The sequence below is a fragment of the Notothenia rossii genome, assembly GCF_949606895.1.
Source record: "Notothenia rossii genome assembly, chromosome: 6".
Taxonomy (NCBI): domain Eukaryota; kingdom Metazoa; phylum Chordata; class Actinopteri; order Perciformes; family Nototheniidae; genus Notothenia; species Notothenia rossii.
In genome coordinates, this window is record NC_136909.1 from 3,490,239 (window position 1) to 3,501,959 (window position 11,721).

The window sequence follows — 11,721 nt, forward strand, 5'->3', positions numbered from 1 at the left end:
ATATATGTATGTATTCTTTTTTTTTTCGCACTCATAATAATAATTATAACAAAGTACAAAAAAATAATAATAAAATATAAATAAAATTCAAATAATTCTCAAATAGTCTCTGTCATGTTCAACAGGGCCAAGAAGAAGACATTATAAACATTGTGCCGTTTAATCCTGTATGATCCAGTCTGAGTCTAGTGATGATGATCTCCTCCCGTCTGTTCCTTTCTGTATAGACCTTTATTATGACTGATTTCTGTAACTTGTGGCATCTCCTCCCTTTCTGATCTTCCTCCCACCTTTTCAGCCATATTTCCATACCCTTCTTTACATTACATTACATTACATTGCATTTATCTGACGCTTTTATCCAAAGCGACTTACAATAAGTGCGTTCGACCGACAAAATACAAACTTGAAGAAAACAGAATCAAATAAATTCATCAGGTTTCATAGAGCTAAAACATTTCAAGTGCTACTCAACTGGCTTTAGATAAGCCAGTCCTTTATTATTATATAAGTGCTTTGTTGATAAATTCTATCGCTTGAAGTGGAGTCGAAAGAGATGAGTTTTCAGTCTTCTTCTTAATTATTGCTTTTCCTTTTCCTTTCCCAAGTGACACTGGTATTGCTATTTCCTTAACCCGTTAGCTTTTCAACCCAAGCGGCAAACTCTGGGGAAGAGCCAGGACGCCAATACGGAAGTGCCACACACTGCAGGTCATATATTGGCCGATAGGCGATGACTGCAGAAAGGAGCAATTTCCATAGACCCCAATGTTAAAATGCCCAACTTTACAGCAGAAAAAAAAGTTTCTACCCATGGATGCAATAACTATTATTATGGATATAGTTAGATTCCACCTTCATGATTATGGATCTGTGAGTGAATTGTTTTCTAACGCGATCCTTTTATTTATATTAGGTCTTAACGTTTTTGCATATATTAGGGCGTGGTCACATTGAGTGACAGCTCTGTCAAGTGACTGCTGCTGCTAGCTTCTTGTCTCTCTGCTAGCTGCTCCGTGAAGCTATAGGGACTCTGCCTGCTCAGTTCATCCAGGGAACACAACTTGAAGCCGGCCGTGTTTGTGTGTTCTTCATGCTTATATATCGGACTATTGTGACTCGCTCTGCAGTTAAAACAGACGGTACATGAATGCGGTTTTGCGGGAAGTGAAATTTGAGTACTTTATTTATGTGTTCATGATTTTAATCAGCTACGTAATGAATGTTAAGGCTTGGGTTAGCGTGTAAGCGAGTGGTAGCTACATCGGTGCTAACGATGCTAATAGTAGCCTCCAAGTTAAAATCATATACTATATATATATATATAAAGGTTAAAACGAAATAGACAAGTGTTAAGCGTTAAGTGAGATAATACTGTACAGCAAACGGCTTCTGTTTGAGGTTGGTAAAATAAGGTCTTCCTTGTAACTTAGAGAGACATTTTATTATGTATGTAGGAACTGTATGCATCGCTAAGGTGAATTTAAATTGGCTATGCTCAAGTATGTAGACAAGCTAATGTCAAAGTACTGTATGTGAAATCAACCTCACAATAAGATGTGTGTATATTACAATTATTAATGTCATATTTCAAGATGATTACTTAGATATTACAATATGGTTGGTTGAGCTGGAGTTCATTATTGAGCTTACACGTTAACGTCACAGTCATCTGAAGAACAAACCCAAACCTTGTTGTTTTTATTAATTGCATTACCAAATGGGTATCAAATAAACAGCAAGCATTGGTAACACAACTTCCAAAGTTACAGTAAAATAAAAACGACCCTGACTCGGACAATACACAATCCAACATGTTCAACAGAAGAGAGTCAGTTATATTGTTTGTACACATGGTACTTTATATATATATCTGTTTGTTTAAGGTGTCCAGGTGATGCAGACAGGCTGGACCAGAGAGTGAGAGACAGAACTGGACTCCTCACAGCAGTGAACTTCAGCACAGGTACAAAGACTCTTTTGTTCATACTGTACAAAGAATCAAGAAAGATATTGGTTTAAATAAATAAAGTATTTACTTTAATACACTGATATACATTCCATTAAACAATACTATATACTAGATCACCTACACATCAGTTTAGTTGAGGGTCTTTCCATGCAAAAGGTTACATTTAGATGTTAACAAGCAATATGGTTTTGTCAGCTTTCTAATGTAATGTATTAAAGGCAAAGATATTTAACACATAGTGAGAACTGCTACTATTTATCTCTGAATATTTTCTGTAAAAACGTGGTAAAAGTTATTCTTTCAGTGAGACAACAGAGCAAGCTTCTACAGTTGCACTACGTTTTGATAACAGTTCAATATTATTTGATTTAATAACATATATTTCAATGTTGATGAACTTCATACTGTTCATTCATAATCTGATTGTCTTTGTAGCTCACTGTTGAAATAAAAAAAAGAAATTACAATTACAAAATAATTATATCTACAGCCCCTAAACACACAAACACACCGCTTTCATAAATAACACACTTGTTCTGCAATAATATGTTTTATGTTTCCTGTAATGTTTCTTAGGAAAGGACATCCCTGAAAGACACGACATTTTCTCCTTAACTGAGGGTCAAGGAGAACATCCAAGAGGAACATTAAAAGCTGATGTTATGAGATTTTAAGACCAGTACACTAAGAAACTACTTTTATTGTAAAAACACAGTCAGCTGATCAAATGCACCTATTTCCACATCTCTACTCCATCAGCTGATTAGTTCTATTTGCCTCACTTTATGAGTTCACATCACTTGTGCCTTGTACCGCAGAGTTTGCAACGTCACAAATAAATGGGTCCAATCTTCAGTCAGATGTGAATGTGTAATCTAACATTTTCAGTAAGAATAATGGACAAAAGGAGTTCAAATACAAATACAATTTATTGAAATGTGAACCAAAAGTTAATCAAACATGTTTTAAATAAAAAGCACATATGGACAGAAGGTGTAAACCTATTAAATGTATAAGTAAACACATTTAGTCAAATAAAGTGACAGACTAGGCCTGTGCAGCTGGTATCAGCTAGGCCAGGGGTACTCAAATACAAATCTTAAAGGTCCAACATTTTGTTTTCAATAAGACAAAGGTCCGTTTATTACGGTCATTCAAACTTTTAAACAATTACAACAAGATTCTTAACACAAGGTTGCAAAAACAAAAATAATCTGTATGCAGCAGTTTTCATTGTTATTGTGTCTGTGCTTGATCCCTCAGAGTCGCAGTTTAAGAGCTGCAGTTATGAATAAAGGCAGCTGCACCCTCTTTCATTCAGCATTCCCATTATTGCTTTATAAATGTCTAACCCCCTTCTGTGTCCACTGAGGTTCATCAGGCCCAACATATCTTCAACAAACTCCCCCTTTGCCTCATCATAAAAACTCACAAACACCAGCAACTGAGCATTGTCAGTGGGCTCATCCACAGCGAAGGAAACGCACTGTGCATTTTGTATTCCATCACAAAGCTGATTCATCAAATCACCAGCCAGTGTTTCTGTTCTTCTGGTTGCTGTGGAATCTGAGAGAGGGATTTGCTTGACCTGTTATTTCCTCTTTTAGTTTGCCTTCAAACATGGCCTCCATCACTTCAGTCATGCATTCTTTTATACTTCAGTTATGATCCAGTGGAGAGTCCTTACCTGCTGGCCTAGTTCAATCAAAGTGGTTACTTTTTTTTGGCTGGGCAGTTTTGCACACCGTCTTATTTTACTTTCTCAGGACTTAAAACTGTTTTTTGGGGGCAGACCCCCACAAAGAAAAACATATATTTACACACGTAAGGTCATTATCTTAACAGTTTTGTATGCTCATCCGTGAGCAGAGCATCACGTTGACATGTCTATTACAGCTGAATGCGGCGATTAACATCTTGTTCAGCAAAACGCCTCACACACTGATTAAGATCAACAGCTTTAGTGCGTTTTGATTCAATGCTGAGTACAGCCAACCTGACAGTCTCTTCTCTGTCATTGTAGACCGCAAATACCTCATTCCTTCAGTACTTTGGTCCGAATGCTTCTCGTTTTGCGCCGTACCGTTCAAATGAAATCGCCGCCAATCATATTTCCATGCTCGCGCCAGGGCCGGGGGAGGGGTTACAAGACGTACGTCTTGTTCTGCATTCACTTGCACTCGGACATTAGAGACTTTCTCTCATAAATGTCCGATGAGCCACAACTTTTCTTTCAAAACAAAGCTGCCAACTGGGGTGGCAGCTGGGGTGGCAAGGCCTATTTTGAGGGTAGCAGTTGCCCCCCCATGCCACCCCAGTAGGTGAAACTAGGCTACTAGCTACAGTACAGATGCAACTAGATGAGCTGTTAATTCTCGCTCTGACTTTTTTTTTTTAAACACACGCATTTTTCACACCCGCATTCCGCGAAGACCCGCCCTACCGTTCCTCTGATTCGCAGACTGTTGGTGGGGGGAAAAAACGCTGACGCTGAATGTGATTGGACCAATGCGTTGACAGAGACACACAGACAGTGGAACAGTCGGACATGCAGAGCGCTGTTTGTTGTTGGACATAGCGGAACATTTTTGACTCGTTGCGTTGTGGCGATGTCTCGCAGATAACACATATGAAAAGTGTAATTTGCTCAGAGTCCAGAGACAGTTGTGGTTCGGTCCGGATCCGGACCGGAGTCCGGACTTTGAGGATGCCTGTGCTAGACCAAAAACGTGCTGTTGGGCTGTGTGGTCTCTGCAGTACGGGGGTCTGTACTCAAAGATTGTTTATGAAATGAGAGCTTCACTCAGTTTTTGTTTTCCAAACGACGCCAACAGAGCGATACGTCTTCTTTCCAGCAGATGGCATAAATGTTACATAATCAAGTTCAACTGTGATCCCCATATTAATGATTCAAAACAGCAATGTGTACGATATGACTAGTAATTGACTATTTCAACCGAATATGAAGAGGTTACAGTCTTGAGGCCATGTCCAATATGTTTATGTTTTGTTTGATTAAATCTACTGAAATGAGCATTCAATGACTAAATAATTCTTACTGTCATTACATCATGGGTTTGCATTGCAATATTAGAACGCATAAAACCCAACTTTATTTCTTCTAAGTTGCGGGTGTTAATTGTTTAGAAGTCCGCTGTGTTTCATCCAAGCTTCCACTTTGTGCTCCGATAATGCTGAAAGTATCTGTTGTATGCTTTACCTGCTCCAGTAACACAAGTTTAATTCACTGGACAGAGACAATAGATAGTGGATGGATCCAGAGGAGAACCAGAAGATAGTCCGTATAGAGCCTTCAGGTTCTGAAAATTATCAGGGATAGAGCTAGAAAAAAACTCCAAAACCTGAATAGAGCTAGAAGATAGCCAGTACAAAGCCAAGAAAGACCCAGTAGAAAGACAGGAAGGAGCCAGAACCCTCCACACCAACATGAGCAGGAAGTTCAGAACCTGGCATACACTTATTCTCTCAACATTGTATGTTACTCTGGTTACACTGCGCCCTCTATTGGTAGGAGTATATCAGAACACAACAAAAGCTAACTCGTTTCATCTGGATTCCTGCTCATGTTGGTGTGGAGGGTAATGAACAGGTGGATATTCTGGCCAAACAAAAACTCAGAATTACGAACACAGACATAGAAGTTCCACTTAGCAAAGCGGAGGTTAAAGCATTCAAACAGAAATATGTACAAACAACATGGCAAGAACATTGGGACATTAATGATGCAGGAACACATCTTTATACAATTCAAAGGTATGTGGGGGATGGAAGGAAGGTGGGGTTTAAAAGAAGGGAAGAAAATGTCATTTCTCGGATGAGAATAGGTCATGCAGGTCTCAATCATACTTTAAGTATAATAGGAAAGCATCCAACCGGAAAGTGTACACACTGTAGACAGCCAGAAACTGTTGAACATGTTTTACTGCATTGCAGGAAATATAGTAGAAATGTGCATTTCCAGACACTGAAGAAAGCAAAATATCATGACTTTTCGCTATCAGGGCTGTGAGGGAAAACATCAGGCAATCTGTATTGCGTTTCTAAGAGAAATTGATACATTTAAAAATAATCGGTTTTAACGGTACTACTACTTTTATCGATACCGCTTATCGATCCGGTCCTTTAACGATACTCTTATCGGTTCTTTTGAGAGGGAAAAAAAAGGTAAATGAACTAAACAAATTGTAAATAATGTGAACTTACAGAACTGTAAAAAACAAGTATTTACTGCAAAAATACAGTAGTATAGACTAGGCCCATTGCCCAGCAGGGGCTCCACCATCAGGCCTGGTCCTCCTCGTAGAGGGAAGACCCTCAGTCCTCTCCAAACCAACAGACAGGACGTCCATCACAAGGAGGTTTCTCCCTGAAGACTCTGCAGCTCTCTGGACACCACGCTGTCTCAATCCGTCCGCACTGAATATGAGAGGGGGAAAATGAAAATAATAAATGCTTTAGACAATAAGAAACATAAAGTTGAGTTGCTCAATTTTTTTAGATTGTCAATACTATTACTGTATAACTAATATCCCAGGTTAAGAGGCACCTTCAAATAAAGATTTGTCTTTAAATACATTTTGTCTTTTGAATTGTTTGTCTAAAGTCAAGGATCCAGAACAGGTACTTAGTTTTAATAATACAGTCTGGTTATTATGCTGTTTGGAGGAGGCCTCACAGGTAAGAGCACTAACTAGCTACCATCACATGTACCTTAGCTTGACTTAAAGGTGGGGTAGATAATTTTGGAGAAACCAGCTCGAGTGCGTTAGAATTTGAAAATACACAACCGGAAAAAATCTGCCACTTCCTCACAGAGCCCCTCCTCCAACACACACGAACGCACACATGACCAATGAGGGCATGAGGTAAGTTTGTGCACAGATGGAAGGCTGACAGGCAGGTAGGCCATCCAGTTACTTTAGCCGGGTCGGCTCAGATGATTGGTCGTGCTTTTTACAGCGCTACGGCTTCCACAGATGACATTTTTTAATGGATTTTTTGTCAAAGCACTTAAGATATTCATTGCTATCGGGATGTTAAGAGCATTCCATGGAATATAACAAAAACTGTATCTCGAGCCGGTTTCTAAAACGTACCTACCCCACCTTTAAATGTATAATTAAGTGATATCAAAATATAAATAACTAATGTCATGTAAACATATTAATATTTGCTTGATTCCAGTGTTGAATTGCATACAAACGTTAAAGTGGACCTATCATGCTATATTTGAATAATATAGTGTAGGGCCATACCTATATAAGGCATATTTATACTTTTTATTCTTCAAAATACCAAACAGATCATGCATTTTAGCCATTCCTCATTTCACTCAATTTAACACTGTCTTTGCATGGGCTGATTCTGTGAGAACAGCACCATCTACAGGCCTGGCATATGCACTACAGCGTCTCCAGTGCTTTCCAACGGCAATGTCCGTGGCTGTCTCCTCCTGATTGGTGGAGTTGGCCCAATAGCCGTAGCGCCACTTCTGTGACGTCATAGAAGTGTTCAAATCTGGATCAGTCTGTATCAGATCCGTTACTGCTGCCCCTTATTAAGAGATTTGGGTATGGAGGGAAATAGAGAGGGTTGTGTTTTCTGACACTTGGTGAGTTCTCTGGACACCGGGGACACATGTTCATGTATCAAAGACGTACAAAAGTGCATTTTGCGTGAATTCAGTCTGAATAAAATACTACATTTAGATAGAAAACCTCTATGTATAAATAAACAATCACGACAGAGAAACTTAAAATCTGTGGAGGAGGAGGGAGGGGGGGGTAACAACACAGTACAGCGAGTGTTGAGAGCAGTGCATTCAAACTGAAAAACACATTAATAGGTATATAGAGGATATCCAGGTAGAAACGTCCATCTGACCAACAGTGGTAATACCAGTCGTCTATAACAGAAATGTGTAACAGTACAGTAACTCACAAACACTGGACTCCCAAACCAAATTACGTGGAATGAACAAATGCTGACGTTTTTTGTCGTTTTCTTTTTTCTACGATGTGTTTTTCGCTCACGCACAAATCAGTGGCAGTGTCCCGAGTCAGCAGGAGGTCCTCGGGGTGCTGCCCTCCTCTCTCTTCTCCCCCTCAGGGTGAGCCACAGTGGGTGAGGGGGGGGTCTAGGCCATGACGTCCTCCAGGAGGCGCCGGCAGGAAAGCCATCTCCGTCAGGTGAGCCTTCAGGGGGTTGAAGATGTGGAGCTGCTGGATCACCTTGCTGGGGTTTGGGCCCCTGAGAGGAGAGGGAAGATAATTAGGGAGGGAAATTACTAAGATTAGAACCATGGAATCTCACCATCGGTCCCAAATAAATTGATGGGCGGGAAAAAATAAAATACGAAAAATGTGAACATACGCTTTGAGTTTATTTATTTATTTGTACTATATATATATATATATATATACTATTTTGTAAGTAAGTAAGTAGAACTTTATTTATATAGCACCCTTCTCAACACGGATGTACAAAGTGCTTTACAGTACAGTACACAATTCACAGTACAACTATAAAATGTAGAGTAAAAGGCATAAAACAACAGCAGGTAATACATAGGATAAAACAATTGGATAAAACACCAGTAAAAGACAGCTAATAACTCACCTCCTCCAAAGGCCTGTCGGAAGAGGTGGGTTTTAAAGGCCCAGTGAAGTGCATGTTTTTGCACCAAAATGAAATGGCAGTTTCATTCCTTACATATCATTGTGCCTGTTCATGGCTAAAATAATTTTTAATAATTCATAATTAATGAATTAATGAATTATTAATTTTGCCATCTGAGCCTAACGGAAGTTGCAGACGATAGTGGCTGTGACGTCACAAGATGTACCCAGTTGCGATTGTAAACATGGCGGAGACTCTGGAAATTGATACTAGTGTGAGAGAAATGATTGATTTGGACAGCTTTTCGGACAGGATAGATGAGGAAAGTGATCAATCTGGTGCACTTTGAGGGCAACATTAAGAGATTTATGGATACAGCTCTCAACACTCATATGAAACATATATTTCAATAATCAAAAAACATTGGAATGATTTCTTAACCTATTTTATACAACTAATATTACATAGATGGAAATATTAGTTTACATAGATGACCAAACCCACTGAGATAACTTAGGCTACAGTTTACCTCCCTGAGCTGACGTTATCTCTCTCAGTCCCACAGGAGAGCACTCTCCCTCTCCTTATTGTTGAAACAGCTAATCTCCGTTAGCTCCGAGCTAGCACCAGATGCTAACAACAACCCTGTAACTCTGTCAGTCTCTCTTTCTCTCTCTCTCGAATCGACCACTGGCCTTTATTTATCATGATCAATCAAATAATCTACGAAACAATGACACCAGCCAGGCTCACCTTCATCTTTTGGGAACAGAAACATCGCCACTTCGGCAGACTTGACATTACTACAGCCAGCGGCAATGCATCGTTTCCCCTGTGTTTTTCATCCCTCTTTCTTCACTGTCGCCTCCATTGTCAGGTTCTCTCGATTGGCAATCACTTCCAGTCGACTCCGACACACTTTCCAGGAAAATACTAGCTCAGAAACGTTGAGAAATTCGACTTTGAAAAAGAGAAAAAACGAACGGTGGTGAATGTAAACAGTGCGGCGGCGTCCATCTCGTGACGTCACGCAGTAGATCGCAAGCCACGCCCACGAAGGCGAAGGTTGACTGCAGATTTCCCCGGAAAATTCAAAACTCGTCAAATTTGTTGCTATTCCAACATTTTTTGATATGGGTTCCAATGGACAATTTTGGTCATTACTATACGTATTAGCATAACAGATCATGCACAGGTGCACACTTCACTGGGCCTTTAAAACTGCCCCTTAAAAATCTCTATTGAGGCAGAGGTTTTTATTTTCTCTAACAGGTCTGTAAAAGAGGGGTTTGAGCAGTATGAGGGATGGCTACAATGGGTGATCTGTTTGGTATTTTGAAAAAAAAACTTCAGGCATGTTTTGTATAGGTATGGCCCTACAATATATATTTCAAATATAGCATGATAGGTCCACTTTAAGTAAAAGTACGCAAGTATTAAAAAAATGTACAGCACCTTCTTATGTAAAAGTAATGATACTGCAATGACATTTTCCCTGCCAGTGATTTATTTATGATGTTTCTTGATTATTGTCAAAAGTATTGAAGTAAAAAAAAAAGGTTATGATATAATACAAAATATAATTATAAAAATTATAAAAAGTTACACAATTTACAAAATACACATCCTGTAACAGTTCTTAGGATTTAACAGCCAAGTATATATTGCACAGTTATTAACGGCATAAATATCTATTGCACATATAGCACATAGTTGGTTGGTATTTAACCTGTAACCGGGGACGGGGACTCCCGCAACATCTTGCTAGAAACAGTGTCTGAGGGCTTCTTAACATTTAACAAAGTATGAATGTGCCATACCCACTTAACGGGAAGAAACTCAGCTACCTGATGATATGAAAATGTTTTACCGAAACAAAACACAAGTCTAACGCCAAGCCTCTGAATTCGCACTAAGCGAAAGAGTGCTAACGCACTTAACACATAACTCATGGTAGATATATTTTATACTTCATTGGATCCGCACAAACAAGATATCACATGAAAGCTTCCACAGATTCCAATTATATAAGTATCATCAGTGTGCGACCAAAACTCAGGGCAGTGAAGGATAAACCAGACAACACACGACTTAGCTTTAGGTATCCAAAACGGCAAATACGTCTTACCTTTGCTGTTTTCTGATCAAAAGTTGTGATAGATGGCATTAAAACGCATATAAACGCTGCTGAAGGTTAATCCAATGTCTCTGTCACTTTGAAATGATTACTGATAATCCATCATCATATTTATGGCTATAACCTAGTTTTTAGTTTTCAGAGTGTAACATAGCTTTCGGTTTGGGCAAGCTGCGTGCGCATCACACTCATTCCTCAATGGTAACGACGTGTAGGTGGCTTTAGGAATTCCCCCTTGATTCACAAGTAACTACCGCTAGTAAATTGCAAACGGGGGGGGAAGGTGTCTAGTGCCCCCTGTACCCCGAAATACCTCAGTCTCCTCAGCAGAAAGAGTCTGCTCTGTCCCTTCTTGTACAGAGCAGCAGATGAATGAATGAATAGTAGGGCTGGGCAAGTTAACGTGTTATTATCCCGTCCCAACCAATGAGAGCATTTTGGGAGGGCCTTAGACTGCTGCAGTGCTCACATGAACCCACGTGAAACATGAAAATAAATGGCAGGAACAAACGGTACCAAACTCTTAAATGGACATTTTTAATCTGTTCCAGGCTTGTTTTCTATAACAAATGGGGATGGGTACTGAGCCCCTGTATTAAACGGGCCCCGGGGCGGAATTATTAAAGACTGTGGTACCGTTAAGCTCCGACTTTATCGGTCTTTTTATCGGTAGGAGACATTTAAAAAAATACATTCCTATTGGAGACATTTAAAAAAATATATGTCATATGTATTATTGCTACATGAACATTATATTGCAGTTTTGGTTTTGCCAACTCCGTTTCTAATATGCAATAAGACCACAAAATTCGTCAACGATTTATTTTCGATCTTTCCAATCCAGACGAGATCTCTCTCTCTCTCTCACGTCTGAATGTGAGGGGGTGGGGCGGTTTACACACACGCAGCTGCTACATGCATGCAACACACACACACGGCGGAGATGGCGGAGAGAACTAAGCGCTCCAAGGTG

General features: G+C 39.6%; 1 long non-coding RNA gene across 1 annotated transcript; it reads left to right on the forward strand.

Annotated features, from left to right (window-relative positions):
- The first annotated feature begins 2,872 nt into the window (after positions 1-2,872).
- LOC307042172 lies at positions 2,873-6,568 on the forward strand. Its single transcript, XR_013809034.1, has 2 exons — positions 2,873-3,047; positions 6,248-6,568. It is a non-coding gene; the product is annotated as an uncharacterized lncRNA (long non-coding RNA).
- The last annotated feature ends 5,153 nt before the right edge of the window (positions 6,569-11,721 follow it).